This window comes from Hemicordylus capensis, chromosome 3, assembly GCF_027244095.1.
Source record: "Hemicordylus capensis ecotype Gifberg chromosome 3, rHemCap1.1.pri, whole genome shotgun sequence".
Classification (NCBI taxonomy): Eukaryota; Metazoa; Chordata; class Lepidosauria; order Squamata; family Cordylidae; genus Hemicordylus; species Hemicordylus capensis.
Window position 1 is genome coordinate 244,833,838 of NC_069659.1, and position 19,328 is coordinate 244,853,165.

A 19,328-nucleotide genomic window follows, 5' to 3' on the forward strand; every position below is an offset into this window, starting at 1 on the left:
CAGAGGTGGGTATCTAAGGAAGGGTTGTGAGGTTGTGGGGTAATCTAGATTGATGCTGTGTATGCCATGCACACACATAGCGCTTGCACTGTAGTGTGCGTGCACACACACAGCAGCTAATTTTAAATTTTTAAAAAACCAAATAAAGAGCAGGCTTTCTTTCAGGTTAGGGGAGGTCAACAACAACAATACGGCAAGTCTAAGGGGAGGGGGAGGAAAGGGATTTGTCAGTGGCCTGTCTAAGTTACCCTCCCAACTCTCCTGAAAGTCCTAGTACCTACCTAAGATTCCCTCCTCCAAACTAAGCTCTATTCAAAAGAAAGAACTCTAGCCTAACCAAAGGTGTGTCTGTCTGTCTTCAGCTGGAGTCTGACCAGGTGCTGTAATCAGGCCAAGCAGCCACACACTGGCATACAGCAGCCAGGAGGGGGAGGGAGATCGCCAGCCAGCATCACATGGCAGGCACCCAGCCACCTTAAAAAATTAGAAATTAACAAGCCTGGGGAGGGGGAGGGGACCAGAAGATAAGTTTTAAAAAAATTAAAAAAAACCAACAAACCACAGCACTTAGTTAAGTCACTAGTTGCTAGTACTATTTAGAATAAAACAGCACAGCAGCTGGTACTGCTAAAGGAAAACAAAAAGAAGGGAGAGACAGATAGGCACAGGCTCTGTCTCTCCAGCGTCCACACAGACCTGGCACAGCAGGCAGCAGACGCCCAGGCAGTATGCTGCAGTGATCCCAGCACAGCAGCAGTGCTTTCAGCTCAGCAAGAATCCTCTGAGCAGGCAGCAGTGAGTCTGAATCCCAGAGCAGGCAGCAGTGTGTGTGTGTGTGTGGTGTGTGTGTAATGACACTCTACATATGTAACAGTATTTATTACGTACTTATATTTATGTATTATGCATTATTTACATTTCTAGCCCGCCCTATACCCAAAGGTCTCAGAGTGGGTTACAATAAAACCAATATAAAACATAATTAAAATACAATATCATAAAATAAAAAATACAGAAAAAACAATACAGTGCCTGAAAGGGGAAGAACCACTACATCTCTAGTCCAAGGCCAGGGTAAAGAGGTGCGTCTTCACCATTCTCCTGAAAGTACACAATGTCGGAGCTTGGCACACCTCAGAGGAGAGGGCATTTCACAACCAAGGGGCCACCCTAGGCTGTGAATTCATGGCTATTGTTTCTTTATGCTTTGTAAGTATGTAATGTGTATTAATGATTTGTAAGAGAGCCAGCATAGTGTAGTGGTTAGAGTGTTGGACTAGGACCGGGAAGACCCGAGTTCGAATCCCCATTCAGCATGGAACTCACTGGGTGATTCTGGGCCAGTCATGTATCTCACAGCTTAACCTACCTCACAAGGTTGTTGTGAGGATAAAAATAAGCATGCACATTGCTCTGAGCTCCTCGGAAGAGAGGGATATAAATCTAAACATGGATAAAGATGTGAATTTGTGTCTAATTAAAAACCATAATCCTGAGACCTCATGCTGCCCCCTAAGTTTCCCAGGCATGCAAAACTGTACAGGAACCTGTACCAGCTCGTCCCTAAAAGATAAGATTTTAAATATAATTATTGTGGCTCTATGAGAAATCACATCCTTGTTCTTTGGCATCACATTGGTAAAATCCAACCATTTTGAGGGTTCCAGTTTTCCTTCCAGCACCAAGCACTGCATGGGTGGAGGTTCGAAGCTTTTAGGAAACCTGTCCAAGTTCAGGACTTTCCCTGTAAAATATCAGAGACATTGTGCTCTCAAAACAGCAGGGCCGGAAAATAAAATGTCCCTCTACTCTGATAATTCCACCTCTTCTCTAGCCTGCTATGCGACTATGGATTTTTAAATTAGCTGTATTGTTCAGCATGTGTCAAGAACGCTGTCTGATTTATTTATTTTTTTAAAAAGAATTGTACGGATCAGATGCCAGGGGCTTGATTTCATTTGATGTCAAATCCCCCCCTGACATCTGTCAAGCCTCCAAATACTAGGGGAGGACAGTCCAATTTAAGTCATCTTCCTTCAGGTTTTCTGTCAACTTCCACTCTGTTTTTGTCAGAATGTTGTGAACTATCAGAGGAGAAAGCTATAAAATATATAGATATGAGTTTCAAATACAGATAATAAATTGATGTGATAATGAAAATACTGTTTCCATTGAAAATTTAGAAAAAAATTTATTAGTGCCTGTGTATGTAACCACATCAAGCATGTTTGTAAGAATTAGAAATCATGGGAGAATCTCAGGGATTTCTCACCACTTAGTGAGATGTCCCTGTAAAAATAATCTTTCAAAGTCACCATGGGTCAAACTGCTTTCCTGGGTGTTACTAATGAATTGTGTTTGCTGCAATACTATTGTATTGTTATTAGAATTACAGAGAGCATTGTGCTGTGCAGCTCTGCTAATTCCAGTCGATTTTGAATAGTTTGCACCAGCTGAGAACTTGACTCATTATTTGTCAGTTTAGCTTGTCACCATCACAACTACAAGTGCTTTTGTTTTTATATTCCCGATGAGCGACGACATACAATGCATTTCTCCAACCTCCTCCTGTTTCAAGTTGAGAGACAATACACAAGTCATCCTCCCAAATTCATAAGGGTTAATCCTTGAAAGTTTAGGATTAGTTGGACCCTCAAGTACTTGCAGGTCCTAGTGACCCAACTACAACTTTTCTGAATTTAAACAAGATCAATAAAGTAAGATATACTGAGGTTCCTTTTCTTTGAGATTTGTGCTTAATAATCTATTACAGATAAGAATTGGAGTAGCAAAATGTCATATGCAACTGCATTATGCAATGGTGGCTCAAGACCTCTGTCTCTGTGTACCTAAGGCACGGCGCCAATGCTGACCCCCACCCATGTGCTCTCCCTCTTTCCTTTTTTTAATGGATAGGAAGGCATGTTGCCGCCTCTCCAGCACTCCAGCAATCTGCTGCCTGAAGTGACCATCTCATCTTGTCTCATGGAAGGGCTGCCCCTGGCATTATGAAACAAATGTGCAAAATCAGAGTAATAGCTGTGTATCTGAATATGAATGATTCTCCAGTTAATAATATAAGTATAGGAAAGCCCTAATAGGTCAGGTCAAAGGCCCATCCAGTCTAGCATCCTGCTTCATGCAGGGGCAGGGATACACATCTGGGAAGCCCACAAGCAGGGAAAAGAGGGCAATCAATTCCTTCCATTTATGTTCCCTAGCAACTGGTGTTCAGGGTCATGCCACCTCTGATCCTGATGGAAATACACAACCACCAAAGCTAATAGCTTCTGAGAGCCATTATAACAGGTTCCCCTCCCCTCATCACAATATACAGTGCCTTTAATGGATAACATTGTTTTTTCACAAGATTGTCATAGATGGACAAGCTTTGAGGCTGGCTTATGCAATCTGTGTGCTTAGGTACCTCCAGGAATAATGAAGAGAACATGAGAAGGTTGTACACAAGGGGCCAGTTAACATGTAACAGGGCCCCGTGGATCCACTGGACCCACGGTTCCACACCCTCTCCACCCACTCACCCACATGTTCATACATTCAGGGGAGGGGCCTCTCTGCAGTCAGCAAGACTGCAGAGAGGTTGGGGACCTGGCTGTGCAGGCTTCCTTCTTTGCTGAAGGACAGCTCGCATGGCCAGTATGAGTCAGAGCAAGGGAGGAGCTTCATTTAGAATGATGCCAGCGTTCGTGTGTAATGCTGGCACAGGCAAACTGGAGCCCCAGAAAATGAAACCTAGAGTGAACTGAAGGTGACAAAGTGTGGTTCGGGGAGGGAAACCATGGTGTTTGTCCTCTTCTTTTCTTTTTGTGGAACTCCAATTCCCAGTTCAGACTTCAGGTTTGGGAACCAGAGCTGAAGGGACCTCCGGTTTCTCTTTACGTGTGAACTGGCCCTAAGTCTATGTAAGGTGAAATATGATAATTGTGTGACTGCAATAATAATGTTAGAAAATCATGTTGATCTCTTTCTGAAAAGACTCAGTTCCCAAAGCAATGTCTTCATATGTGAGGCTAACTTTCCCAAAAGGCAGTGTGAACTTGACCCAGGGGAGATACAAGATGAGATGTATGCTTGTTTCCGTTCTGTGCCATTAAAAGCCTTTTGCTTTCCATACAGTGTTTTCTTCTTGGTAGATCTTATGTCCACTGTGACTATGACATATGTGACTTATGTCCACTGTGACTTATGTCCACTGTGACTATGACATATTCAGCCAGAAGTGGCCGGAAGTACCGTGCGCATGTGCGCACATGCGCATGGTACTTCCGGCCACTTCCAGCTGAATATGGGGGCAGGGGTGGCAGGGAGGTACGCTGCTGCCCCAAGAAGTTTTTTTTTAAAAGGAGCGCCAGTGGGGGGAAAGCAGCGGGAGGTGCAAGTGCACCCCCCCACCCTTAAAGACCCCCCTGGTGCTGAACCTTCAAACTGCACCACATTTGAACTGGTTCGGAGGCCTCTGCAATGGCCTCTGGACTGGTTCATGCACATCCCTATTAGTAGTAGTTTTACCTGATTTAAATCCCTGATAATTCCCCTGCTGGGAAAAGCACATAGACAACTTCCACCTTTTCCTCAAAGTGGTCCTCCTGAAGGGCCATTTGATCTAATTTCTTCAGCACACTTGATGTGAACACTGACATTGGACATCATAGAGTGCTAGTCTGGTACACTGGCTAATAGGCTATGACTCTGGAAGCCCTTGGTTCAAAGCTCAGCTCAACTATGAACTCACTTGGTGGCTTTAGGTAAGCCATTTTCTCTCAATTCATCACCTGTTCCATTTGTCTTATAAGGATCATAATACTGAACAGGGTCATAGCAAGGTTGGAATGGGGAGGGAAGAGGAGAGCTGGTCTTGTGGTAGCAAGTATGACTTGTCCCCTTAGCTAAGCAGAATCCACCCTGGCTGCATTTGAATGGGAGACTTGATGTGCGAGATATTCCTCTTAGGGGCTGCTCTGGGAAGAGCATCTAGGTTCCAAGTTCCTTCCCTGGCTTCTCCAAGATAGGGCTGAGAGAGACATCTGCCTGCAACCTTGGAGAAGCTGCTGCCATTCATCCTGAATTTATTCCCTGGGGTTTATCTACATCAGGCCTCATTACTTTGGCCTGCCAGCTGTAATTGGAATACAACTCCCATTACCCCCAGTTCAGTGGCCAATAATCAGGGATGATGGGAGCTGTAATCCATCATCTGTAGGAGGGCCAAAGTTGTGCAGCCCTCATCTACAGAATACATTTTCTTGTCTGCATGCATAGTCCAGGCCATGATCAGTTATGAATACTGGTGATGTATGAAATAAGCAATCATGGATTTAATGAGAAACAACCGTTGTAATAGTGGGCAGGAAATTTTCCATCACAAGAATTGTGATGGATTATATTTCTAGGTCTGTGTAACCTATGGAATCGATGGTGGCGGAACATCACACATTAACACCTATGCTACGCACATACATAGGGATGGTGGGTGGGTGTCTGTCTGTCTGTCTGTCTGTGGGTGTGTGTGTAGGGTATTGTGTATTCTGGTCTAAAGTTCCTTACTGAACTACTAGCAATTATATATTACTAGCCGACCCCGCACAGAGCATCTGTGCACTCTTTGGGGCCAACGGTTACCTCCCCCCCTTCTGCCCCAGTCTTTGCTTCCGGGTAGGGGTGGGCATGGACTGGTCTGGAGGCCATTGAAAAGGTGTCCGGACCAGGACCTGGGTGGTCCGGATTGGGGGTGGAGGGTCGCTTTAAGAGCGGTGGGAGGGTTTACTTACCCCTCCCGCCGCTTTCCCGCTTGGCGCCATAAGTAGTAGAGTAATTGGGGCGGCAGGATACCTCCCTGCCGCCCCTTCCCTGTTGCGGCTCTGCAAAGCTCTGCAAAGCTCCCAGTAATGCTTTGCGTGTGTGCATATTGTGTGCGCGTGTCACGTCACTGACGTGTGCGTGCGCAAAGCATTACTAGGAGCTTTGCAGAGCTTTGCAGAGCCGCAACGGGGAAGGGGCGGCAGGGAGGGATCCTGCCGCCCCAATTACTCTACTACTTACGGCGCCAAGCGGGAAAGTGGTGGGAGGGGTAAGTAAACCCTCCCGCCACTCTTAAAGCGACCCCCCACCCCAGTGCCAGACCGCAGTGTTGCGGTTCCGTGCACACTCCTACTTCCGGGCCCAGCCACCTCTCCTCCCCACTGCCACTTCTGCCCCCCCCGCCACTTTCTTTCCCCCCTCTTGGGTCTTGCCTCCGCAGCCAGGCTGGGCCTGCTACCTCTGACCTCCATGGCTGGGCCGCGGCAGCAACCAGTCCTCCTGGATGCGCCTCAGCCAATCAGGTGCGTCTGCCGCCCAGCCAATCAGCTGGGCTCTGGGACGCACATTCCAAGGCACACCCAGGAGAATTAATATAATAGATAGATGATCTAAAGGGCTACATGAGCTCTGACCAAAGGCTTGGTCATACTCAGCAGGATTTAACTAACTGCATAGTTCTCTAGATCCTGGCCTACATTCTTTATGGTCCTTCTATAATACTTTACATAATCTTGTGATGCATACAAGCAACTAACATATGTGTAAAGGCACCTATTCTGATAGTAACAAATAAACACATATACCAGAACAACAGAAACTGCCATTCTATGCGGCAGACAAACATTTGCCACTACATAAGAAGCTTCATTGCCAAAATAAACACATTAAATCAGATTAAGTAGCCACAAAGGTGTTTGCCTTTGATTAAGGGACAGGGTTATTTTAAGCAATTAGACTCTGTCTGGAGACATGGCCATAGGCAAATTTCATAATAGTCATTTTATGAAGAAGAAAAAAAGCAGATGGCTATATCACACAAAATCTGACTGGTAGTGCTTTTGAACTTCTCTCGACAACAAACTAAACTGTTTTCAAACGTGGAAACTATTTTTATTTTATTTTAGTAATTGAAGCGATGATGGAAAATTGTAAGGTATAATTATAATTAAGGAGCTTTCTTGTGCTGAAGCACATACATCAGCTTGAAAAGCAAAGCAAAGCACTAAACTAAATACCTCCCATAATTATGCATTATATTCTTACGTTTATTTATGTGGATCTTTTTATACTAAACAACATGTTTACTGATGAGTCTGTCTGGGCCAATGTAGGGTGAGGGTGGGTGGGTAGGACTGGGTACACTGATTTAATGCATTTGATCCTGTGAGCTGCATAGTGCTATGCTCAGCACACACTGGCTGACATGATGCACAAAGGTTATGGAGCTGGAAGATATCAGCGCTACCATTGCTGTGTACACAGAAACAGTGGCTCTGGTTTCCCAATGGGTGGCTGTACAAATGAGTCCTTGCAGTTTCTTTTACCCCCAGAGTTTCTACCTTGCAGATAGAAACTGTGGGGATGCAGCTGCCAATTCCATGTACACAGCAACAGTAGCACTGGCTCAGTAATCCTTACACATCATGTCAGCCATTACCCTTCACTGGTTGGCACTACACCATGGTTTAGTGAAACTGTGGGCAAAGCTTGAGCAGTACATACTGTGCAGTGGAAGAAATGACATCAGCATGGGATGATGTTGTCATATTGATCTGTTTTTAATTAATGTTGTGAGTCACATTAGGGCTTTGCGTGGGGTTGAAAGGTAGTGTATAAATGTTTTATTAAGGCAACTAAGAGGAGGGCACTTAGTGGGCCCACTTTGCTGTGTAAATGCTCAATTGAGCTCAAATCCAGACCCCTTCCAAAACAACATGCATCTTTCCTGAGAGTACTCCCTGGGAACTCTCCTTGGTACTGCAGATCTCAGCTTGTTTCTTCCTTCTGGATCTGGCTCCTATGATGCTTAATACTAGACCAGTGCTAGATGATGCTATCTAGTTCCCACTGATACCAGCATCGTGTGAGTTCTCATAGCCTGATCAGTGTGGAAGAAATGAGAGGAGGGGTGGCTCTGAGACAGAGAGACAAGTATATAGAGATACTACTGGCTCCAACATAGTTCTGGGGCTTTGGAAAAGAGAGTGTCTACTTCCTCCCTCCCTCCCATACAGCTTATGTCTTGCATATAAATGATAGTCTCAGCTTCTGGGAGAGTCTTGTGTGACGTTTGTTTCAAGGTTTCAATGATGAAGGTTTCATGAGGATGATCTGGTTTCATCAATGATGAAGGTTTCAATGATGTTTTGAATTCTGGTGAAGTGCGGGATTGGCTGTTCCCCCCACCCGCCCCCACATTGTCTAGAAAACCTAGAAGCTATCTACCAGTTGGTTGAATCACTTGCCTGCTCAGCCCCAAACTGCATCCTTAGTGTTCTGTGTGTCTGTCTGGGCTTACTAATAGGTATGTGATTAACATTAGGAGGAGGAGAGAGGCCTCCTTTCCCTAGTGAGAACCAGGGCTTTATCCTTTGCGGAAACTCACATATTATCCCCCTCCCCCAATTCTCTGTTCATTCTAACCTATAACAATGTAAGCTGGTCAACAAATAATGGATGTTTGTTTCATTTATATATTTGGCTCCTGTGCTGTCCTAATTATTACAGCTTTTTGCCTGTGTTCCTTGGCAGGAGGCCATGTTGAAACCACAAGTATAAGAGGATAGTGTCCCCCACCTCAACAAGATTATTCATTGTTCCCCAATTAAATAACTTCCAGTTGTTTCCCCATTGTTGGCTTTTCTTCTTCTTCTGCTGCTGCTGCCATCAAGTAAATGCACTTAGTCACTATCAACACTATTACACATTGGGTTGCAACTCATGTTGAATTTTGTAGCATTAAAAGCCATCAAAATTCACATTACATATTCCTGTGAATTACCAACTCAGTGTTTATTTGGCTTTCTAGAAAAAAGATTGCCCAAGGCATGAATGTGACTTGATGTAATTAACCATGCCACTACCAATAAAGCAAAGGGTCTATATGGCTTGGGAAAAGCAAATGTTTTCTGTATTATTATCACTTGGGAAACACAAGTTTTTCCTCATCTTTCAGGTGTAGATCTCATCAAAGATGGCACTGAGTGGACAATTGCTCACAAATGGGCTTTTGTCCATATTTTATTGTAGATATACAAACAGAACTTTTAATTAGATTCATAGAAACCATTATTGTTTTTAATTGTTTTAATGTTTTTATTTTGTTTTAATATGTATTGTTTTATTGTAAACCACCCAGAGACTCCCCCCCCCCACACACTTATATATGCTAAATAATAACAAACAAACAAACAAACCCTTCAGAGAAAGTTCTTTGGCTCCCTAGTTTGGGTCCAGGGGCTGACATTCTTACCATGTAAGGGGTATGTCAGCCTAGTAATATTGCATGTACACATGTTACACAAATTGCACAAATGCAAAAATCATGCAAATGATGTTACATAAAAGTAAGTACCTCGCTGAGCTCAGTAGAAGCAGTCAGTGTGCATGTGAATCACTCTTTCATGAGTGACTCACTGTGCTGTATATAATCCAATATATTTATTAACTTAGCACCATCATGGCACATGACAGTTTAAAAAGTAAAGAAAGAGAAGTTCTTGCCTTGAGGAGCTTGGAATCAACACTGTATATTTAAAATGCTTATACCCCACCTTTCAGCCCTCAAAAGGGCCTCCAAGGTGGCTTACAGAAGTCAATGAAAACAACATAATACAATAAGAAGATATATATTATATATAAATATGACTGAAAATTTGTGGCTGACCTCCTAACAAACAAAGCACATGTTAGGAGGCTCTGTGAAGATGTGACAGAGGCCCCCATGCAGCTTCTCTCCAGCAGTCCCTCTCTGCATGCCCTGTTGTGCCACCAGGTTGCATTTTCCAGCCCTGCCATGTTCCAGAAGTGCTCTGTAAGAGGGGAAATATGCTCTTGGGGTCAGTAACATGTTTCTTTGTTTACAGAGTGCTTCTGAAGTACAGGCAGAGCTGGGAAGTTTCACCCACTGTCTAGGGATGTGCATGGAACTGGTTTAGCTCAGGCTGGGGCTCAATCAAGCCAGAGCCCAGACTGGTCTGGTCATTGAGCTGACCGAGCCAGCTTGTGAGCTGACTCGGGGGGGGGGTTACTTGTAAAGGGGAAACCAGCAAAGATTCTCCTTTACAAGTAAAGGGTTTTCCCATAGTAAGTACGGGGTGGGGGGGGCAAGGGAAAAGTTATTTTTACCTTTAAAAACAAGCATGGCGGGGGCTTCTCCAACTTGCGCTGCTGGCCTCCCAAATGACAGGCTGGTCAGTCTGCAGCCTGTTTCAGACTGCACAAAGGTCACTGTAATGGTGGCAATGCATGTGCAAAAGCCTGAAACAGGCTGCAGACTGACCAGCCTCTCATTTGAGAGGCTGGGGGAGTGTTGGGAAGGACCCCGCTGACAGTGGTGGCTTATTTTATAAGGTAAAAAACAACCTTTTCCTTACCCTCCGCCCTGTACTTACTATGAAAAAACGCTTTACATGAAATGGGGAATCCTTGCATTCCCCTTTACTTCCACAAGCCCCTCAAGCCAGCTCGTGAGTCAGGGTTTCGAGCTGGACTTGGCTCATCTTGAACTCGGACTAGGCTTCCCTCTTTATGGGTCTGGTTTGGTTTGAGTGCGAGCCTAGCCAGCTCAAACTTGGGCCTGGTTCACATCAAGTCAGCTCGCACAGCCCTACCACTGCCACAACAGCATGTGCAGAGGGTGACTGGGTAGTTGTGTGCAGACCCCCATCACACCCCCACAGAACAACACCCCCCCACACACACACAAACACTTCATTAGTTAGGACATCCACTGGTATCTAGGGATGTACACAAAACCAGTTTGCCCAGTTCGGTTAGAGTCTGAACCAGACTCAAACCAGACCAGGCATGTTTGGTTCGAATTCACCATGCAAGTGGCCTGACAGAGGGCTGAAACAGGCCCCAAACAGGCCGAACCAGCCCGTAGGAGTCTGGGGGCAAGGACGGAAAACCTCCAGAGACTCCCGAGGCCACAGCAGCACCCCGCAAGGCCGCTGAAGCCCTTGGCAGTGGTAAATCTGCCTTAAAAAACCAACAACAAATTTTAGCATGGATGGCACCCCCGAATCGGGGCCAAACTGGACCAGGGAGTTCAACTTGAGGTCGATCCCTCGAACCAAGCCAGTTTGAGCTTGAGCTGGCTCCAGGTCAAGCTGGCTCACACACCCCTCCATTATCAACAATTGTTGAAAGCTGCAACACTTTTACTACTGAACAAATGCTGACAATGGGGGAGAGAACAGCAGAAGGTGAATGAAAGAAGAGGCAAAGATAACCTAGGACTAATATGAGCAAATGCAGTTCCATGGTTTCAGCTGAGGCTGAAAATGAAGGGTTTAATTAGGAAAGGAAGAAAATAGCTGGGTTGCTGAGATTACTGGAACTGCTGCCTCGAAGCTGATGAAGAACTTGGGCTGCAGCTAGGTAATGGTTATGGTAATACCAGATGCAATCATTCATGAGCTACTCTGGTATAAGCCCAGTAGGGACAGGGACTGTTCCTTGACTGTCCTGAAGTAAAGGTTTCCTTCCTAATTGTTTCTGTTATCACCCTTCATGCAGTCCAATTTATGGGAGAATAAAGTCCATATGAAATATATTTCATCAATAAACAACTTTGATGGTAGTAGTAAATAACAGGGGAACATTGCAAACCCTCTGCTTCTGGTGGTCTAGTCATCTTTCCTAACTGCCCTACACTCCACTGAACACACTCTTGGAGGCTATAAACAGACGACTTTGACAACATCTTGGAAGCTCTGGCCTCTACTTTCAAATGGACCATGTCCGGTTTCTTCTTGCCTCAGACTTCACTTTCAGAGCTGGGATGGACCATGTAGCATTAGAGTCAGGATGCCCTGAAAGAAGCCCTGTCTGGTATATACGTATGGCATATGTTTATGTTCAGAGTTCCTATGACTTCCAGGTGGCCTACTGATGCAACCAACAGATGTAATTCTGAAGTGCCTTTAGCCTTGGTTGAACTGGAAAAAAATTCTATCTCCACATCTGCAAACAGACTTTGTAAGAAGCAACCAAGCAACAATGGCTGTAGATATTTCTAGCAATAGGTGTAGAACTACTGGAACATGATGAAAAATACAAAAAAGATTTCAGATCAAAACCAGGAATTACAAAAATAAAAAATTGTAAATTACAGTAAATGAAATGCTTTTACCATCTTTTTTGTTCATTCTGTGTTACTCTGAAATGTTCTTCAGCTAAGACAGCCCTATATTTAACTATCTCTCATGGCTAATCATTGGTGCAAACAACAAGCAGATGCAGTCGGATTAAGTGTTGTTGATTGCTAGGTTTGTCTCCAATTGGCTCATTTTGATAATGCTTCCATCTATATCATATTACAGTGCTAAAGCAGATGAGCTGTGATCTTTCCTTTTGAATTGACATAGTTGTAGGCTTTTATGTTTCCTATATGAATTTGCCAAGAGCTTTTAAAATCAAGAACTTGCTCCTTCAACCCATCTTATACATGTCAATAAAGCAGACCACATTTTGAAATATTGATTGGAATCCAGAGCATTTCATGTGCACAAAATGTCTGTTGTGAGGTATGATAGTTTCAGGAATACCTACAACTGTGTTATAACACAATGAGTTCATGGTGTGGTGATTATGGCAGGAGCACTGTTCTCATGGATTCCTGGCCACATGAAACCCTTTGCCCACCAGCCAAATTTATCCCATGTTGGGCAAGGCTGGACTCAGTTTTATCTCTTTCAAACTAGAATTGGCCTAACCATGCAGCAGGGTTAAGCCTCTGCCTCAGGTGGCTAATTTGTGAGGGGTGAAAAATTCCACTCCTTCCCACTATTAGCTTCTATTAGTGTTGCCTTTCTTTTCTTCTTCTACTGCCTGACTGCCTGGAGAAGAGTTGAATTCCTACAGAGGCTGGCAAGGCTGCTCTTGGCCAGTGCCATCTTTGTATTGACCTAGGAAGCAGTCCTAGCTAGGAGAGGACTGAAGGGGCAGCTGAACCAAGGGAGACCAAAAGCAAGAAAGAGGGAAATGGGCACCCTTGATTTTATATTAGAATTACTATACACATGTGACATTAGAAAAACAGCCATCTTTGTAACTTGGATCTGCAAAAAATACTTTAAAAAAAGAAGTAAATAAGACAGTGAGTGTTGGAGGGGGAGGGAGGCAAAAGGCATTTTGATGAGAAATGCACACTGCAATGTGTATGTGAACATGCAGAATATAATAATATTGTGCCTCAGAAATAAAATATCTTAGGCCAGCCCCAGTTAAAATAAATCTCACAGTAGATCTGCATGAAGTGTTAGGAAGATTTTCCAAACTATAGAGCAGTTTAAGAGTGAGACTCTGGCTCAGGGAGGCTGTGGAGTCTTCTTCCATGAAAGTTTCCAGAAGAAGCTAGACAAGCTTAGGCAAGTATGGTTTAGATATAGGGGCTCACATACCTTAGCAAGCTATCCATCTATGTGGCAGGCTTGCTCACTGCTTCTGCAGCACTTTAAACCCTCCTGGTGCTGCTTGTGAAGGCAGGGAGGATCCATGTGTCCTGGCACTCCTGCTATTCCCAACAAGAGTAGCAGTGGGAGTGTAAGGACAGACTCCTTCGTATGTGCAGAGAATCCCTGTCTTCATAAGCCACATGGGCAGGGTTTTAAGTGCTGCAGAAACAGCAAGCACACCTATCACATACAGGCATGGTATGTGAGCTAAGGTATCCTGCCATAGAATGGTGGGCAGGACTATATGTTATTTATTTTTTTAACATATTTATATACCACCCAAAATGTATGTCTCTGGGTGGTTCACAATAAAAATATAATCTATACATTTAATTCTCTTAGCCAGCATGTGTGCCCAGGATTTGGTGGCAGAACTCTCGCAAGAGTTCCTGGCTGGGCTAGAGTTTGGGGCCAAAAAAATGGTGGAGAATGGTGGTGGTGGGCTGCAAAAGGGCCTGAGGTGGTGGCCTCGGCTGGCCGCTGGGAGGCGGCAGTGGGATGGCCTGGCCAGGCCGTCCCAACGGGGGCGGGAGGCAGTGGTGGAAGGTGGCAGGACACAGCAGCAGGATGGCAGGCCAGGCCATCCCGCGTACGGGGGAGGTGGCAGTGGCAATGCCTGGTCTGGCTGCTGGGGGAGCGAGGTGGCAGCTGGATGGCAGGTCAGGCCATCCTGGGTAAGGGGAAGGTGGCAGCGGCAAAGCCCGGCCTGCCCGCCAGGGGTGGGAGGCGAGAGGCAGTGGCGAGGCGGCTGGCGAGACGAGAAAGTGGCAGGGAAGCAGTGGAGAGACTGGAAAGGGGTTGAGTGGGAAAGAGAGTGTTCCTTTTGGGGAAGTGCGACTCCATCCAGAACAGGTAGATCAAAATAGTCTCTGGAGTTCTGACCCCGCACAATTAGTACCTCCATCTTATTTGGATTCAGCTTCAGTTTATTCTCCCACATCCAGCCCATTACTGATTCAAGGCAGGAGCCCAGAGGAGCCCAGAGCGAACTCCCCCCTCCCACACGCGGGCCGCCGAGAGCCCGGGCAAACTTTCTGCCAAGTATTTCAGGCAGCTCCGACTGCCTAATAGAACATTTTCCCCTTCCTCATCCTCTCTGGAGAGAGGGGGGGAAACGTCCTGCCTGAAATGACGCTCCGAGAGCTCGTTCGGGCTCTCAGCAGTCCAGGCCACACCCCCTTACACATGACAAAGTCACATGACAAGGGGGCGTGGCCTGGGCTGCCGAGAGCCCGAACGAGCTCTCAGAGCATCATTTCAGGCAGGGCCGGCTGCCTAATAGGACGTTTTCCCCTCTCTCTCCAGAGAGGGTGAGAAAGGGAAAAATGTTCTATTAGGCAGTCGGAGCTGCCTGAAATACTTGGAAGAAAGTTTCCCCGGGCTCTCAGCGGCCTGGGTGTGTGTGTGTGGGGAGTTCGCTCTGGGCTCCTATGGAGCCCGAGCCACATAGGGCGGGGCTCTCTCAGCGGCTTCTCGCCATTGGGTTCTTTGAACCCTTTCGCCCAATGGTGGCTCTGCCCCTGGCTGAGAGGTCCAAAAGGACCAACAGAGTCACACTTCCTCTATCAATTCCCAATTGGAGATCATCCATCAGGCCGACCAAGGCAGTCTCCACCCCATAGCCTGCCTGAAAACCAGTTTGAAATGTGTCTAGATAATCAGTTTCCTCCAAGACCATCTGGAGCTGAGAGGCCACCACCCTCTCAATTGCCTTGCCCAGCCACAGGAGGTTGGAAACAGGCCTATAATTACTCAACTCTGAGGGATCTAGTGCAGGCTTCTTTAGAAGATGTCTAATAATTGCATCCTTAAGACAAGGCATCCTCAGAGAAGCATTTATGATTTCTACTAGGCCGCCTACAACAGCCTCCCTGCTAGATAGAATAAGCCATTTTGGACAAGGGTCAAGAGAAAGAGTAGTAGGCCCCACCGATCCAAGCAGCTTGTCCACATCATCAGGAGTCACAAACTGAAATTGATCTAGTTGAATCATATAAGAGGAATTGTTGGACACCTCCAGTTCAGACATCAAATTAATTGTGGAGGCTCCATCTAGGTCATTCCAAATCTGAGAAATTTTGTCTGCAAAAAATTCGTTAAACACAGCAGGTGACTGATGCTTCCAAGTTCAGGTTCAAGGGAGGAGGACGGATACTAGCTCCCTCACAACCCTGAACAACTCTGCCAGATGTGAACTCACAGAAGCAATATGGGCAGAAAAGAATTGCTTCTTTGTTACACGTATTGCCTGAGGGAAGAAAATGCAACACCCATGAACAAAAAAAAACAAAGGTGAAAAATGAATGATCAATAATATGAAAGAATTAATAACCAGCTCTCAACACATGTAAAAGTAATCAAACTCATCTGAATGACACATATGAAAGTACATGTACAAATACATATAAAAATACAATAAAAAATACCAAGTAGAATTATAGAATACAATGAGAAACCAGTATATGCAGGTGTCCACACACAGTCCAAGATGTCTTCAAAATGAGAAATTGAAGAATACATAAAGTAAGGAGTCCTCAAGTCCAAAGAGAGGAGACAATGTACTCAGTGAGATGTGAAAATGCATGTAGATCAAATCATGAATCCTTCATGTGAAGAAAGCAAGCAACCTGCTCTGTAACAGCTAATAATAATTGGTTGTGAAAGACAAGGTGCACCAGGGAAAATCACAACAGCCACCCCGGGATATGGAGCTGTTTTGCCAGAAGCTTCATCAGGGGCTGGTTCCCATTAGAACAAGCTGGAACAATGAAATTAGAACATAAAACAATATCTATAACACTGTAAAGTAAGAAAAAACTAAATGCAAAACACTCACTAAACATAAAGTAAAGATACAATGCAATTAAGCTTATCCAGGCTTGTTAAAAAGACTCAAGGTACACTTTACTAATGGAAAGCTCAACATGGGTATTGAACACAAGCAATAATTAATCAAAAAATTTTTTAGCTGTACCAAGGACCACAAACTTCCCTAAAAGATACAATATATAATAAATGCAAACCTCAAACAATATCATATCAAAGGGCTTGAAATATAAGGAGTAAGTACTACCTGTAAACTGTCCTAATAATGATTACAGGGGAACAGACTGAAATAGCAATGTAGAGAAACATAAACCAACATGTACAAAACAGTGCTAATAAAATAAAAAAGAATAACTGTAACAAAACTTACACAAAAGAAGAACAGCATTTCTTATACAATCAAATGTCTCCAAGCATGTTAAAACCTCAGGGTTCACCTAGCTAATGAGAGCTTAGCCCAGCTTATAAAAGGAAGGAGAGAATTAACCTGGGAGGTGATTCAGCTGTTCCCAAAAACTTCAAACTACACTTAAAGGAGTAGCCTATCATAAATACTAGCCTCAAGCTATGTCCCTTGAAAAGTACAGCTGAAAAGGTAATTGTTAACAGCATATCATCCTTGCACTAATGACAACCTAATGAACAAAGTGAAAGGACGTACCATAACAGAGAAACCAAACGGAACCAAATATGTACATGTAAAAGAAACCGAAAAAGAGACACATCAACCCAAACCATATGTATAATACTACCCCAAGCAAGGAGATAAATGACTGATGAGCTATAACAAATTAAAAAAGCGGGGGGGGGGGGGAACCGCAGATAATCAACTAAGGAAAAAGATCCAAAAGGTAAAAAACCTAATAACGGAGATACTAAAGGAAACAGGATAAATCATTGGCAGAATTCAGATTCTGCTTGGAGACATTTGATTGTATAAGAAATGTTGTTCTACTTTTGTGTAAGTTTTGTTACATTATATTGATAAACAACATTCTGTGGAGGATATTCTTTTTTTATTTTGTATAAATATCGTGGACCGTCTTTCGCTTTAGTAGATGTCCGTCAGACTCTTCTTCAGAAAGAGGCTTTTTTCATTCACTATTATTCTACTGAGGCACCTCGAGGTCTGAATTCTTCCAACGATCTTTCCTGCTTTTTATGGTATTCCCTGCTCTGATATACTTGGGATATATCCATATGGGGTTCTCTTAGCCTATATATCTCTAGGATCTGATTCACCACTCTACGGTGTTCCAGTCAATAGATTTCCTCTGAGGCTTTTTTCAGTTGTTTCTCTGTCATTATAAAAGGTATAGAATATGGAGGTTTATTTGTGGGTTCTTTCTCTCTTTTTGCTCTTGTTACAGTCCATGTGACATTCAGCTTCTTGCCCAGGTTTGCAGCATCCCTTTGTTTTGGGGTGGTGTGGTTCCCCTGGAGTTCTGTGAGACTCTCTATCTTTTACCTGTATCTACTTGGTCACTTTGGGTCCTTCAAAGGTATGGCATGTATTATGTACTTTGTCTATGAGGTTGCAATAACTGAAGGGATGAATTACAGGTAGTATCTACATTTTAAGATCTATGTGGTATAGTTCTGGGTCAGCTTTTTGCACTTATGATAGGCTATACCTTTAAGTTAAGTTTGTGTTTTCTTTAGAACAGCTGCAAAACCTGTTGGGTTAATTATTCCTTCTGTTTATAACCTGTGAAGAGTTCTCAGCAGTAAGGTGAACCCTGAGGCTTCAATAGGCTTGGAAAAGTTTAAATGTATAGTAATGTTACTCAACCTCCATGTGAGTGTTTTTGCATTCATTTTCTTGTGGTTTTTTTACTAGTAATGTTTTACTGTTTAATAGATATTGTTTCATGTATTTTATATCATTATTTCAGCCTGTACCAATGGGAAACAGCCCCTGATGAAGTGCTTTGTGAAATAGCTCCTTATCTTGGGGTGGCTGTAGTGTGTTCTCTCTTGTTTAATTTGTCATCAACCATCAGTCATCACAGAGCATATTGCTTGCTTTTTTCTGAATCAAGGACTTATGATCTGAATTGCATGTACTTAACAACATTCCACAGAGCATATTGCTTGCTTTTTTCTGATTCAAGGACTCATGACCTGAACTGTATATACTTATTACATTTTCTTATCCTGGAGACACCTTGGATTTTGCCCAGATACCTATGTATATAACTTACCAGTTTTCCCATTTTTGTATTTGTTGTTCTGTATATTTATTGGTTTTGCATTTCTACTTTGAATTTTGTTGTTTAATTTTTTGTATGTGTTATAAGATGTCTTCATTGTGGGATGGAAATTCATGTGGTTTGACCATAATTGGATAAAGGGTTAGTTTACCATCACTTTGGTGATATGCTTTTTTGCATATTCACATTTGGCCAGGTGGTCTTGGCAATTTCATAAAGGTGATCTTGGTTACATATTCTATATCAGTTTGATTGTTTTTAAGGTTGTTGAGTTTGTTCATTTATTCATTTTTTTGTTAATGTTTTTTTTTTAATCTCCTTTTCTTGATTTTGTGAACCCTGTTTTTTCTTTGTCTTGACACATATTACCTGAGCATAGAACTTCAAATGTGCTCTATGTCTCAATCTGTCAGTTACAAGTCAAGTCTTTCTCCATTTGTGCTCCAGCTTTCTATCTCACCGATTCAACCTTGCAGATCTTCCATATACCAAGCAGCCAATTTTGAAGTGGGTCAGAGAGGACATTTATGAGCAATCATGTCTACTGCCCTGGTGAGTTTGCTGTTCTAATTCTCCACAAGGCATAAATAGGATCATTGGTAGAGCCAACACTAAATCCTTCCAAGGCTTCTTGGAATCCTATTGGATCCAATAACCTTTTTGGGTGGACCATCTTAATATGCCCCTCACCCCTGCAGAGGTGGGGCATGATTGTGAGTCCAACCTTAACCAGATGGTGGTCCGTCCATGACAATGGGGAAATCAGAGGAGTTCCCAACCACGGAAC

General features: G+C 43.8%; 2 long non-coding RNA genes across 2 annotated transcripts; one reads left to right on the plus strand and one right to left on the minus strand.

Annotated features, from left to right (window-relative positions):
• Positions 1 to 15,850: 15,850 nt before the first annotated feature.
• Positions 15,851 to 16,754, minus strand: LOC128352016 (uncharacterized). The gene is made up of 2 exons (XR_008320172.1): positions 16,699 to 16,754; positions 15,851 to 16,260 (listed from the first exon to the last, which is right to left on the minus strand). It is a non-coding gene; the product is annotated as an uncharacterized LOC128352016 (long non-coding RNA).
• A 1,312-nt stretch (positions 16,755 to 18,066) lies between these two features.
• Positions 18,067 to 18,775, plus strand: LOC128352015 (uncharacterized). The gene is made up of 2 exons (XR_008320171.1): positions 18,067 to 18,126; positions 18,224 to 18,775. It is a non-coding gene; the product is annotated as an uncharacterized LOC128352015 (long non-coding RNA).
• The last annotated feature ends 553 nt before the right edge of the window (positions 18,776 to 19,328 follow it).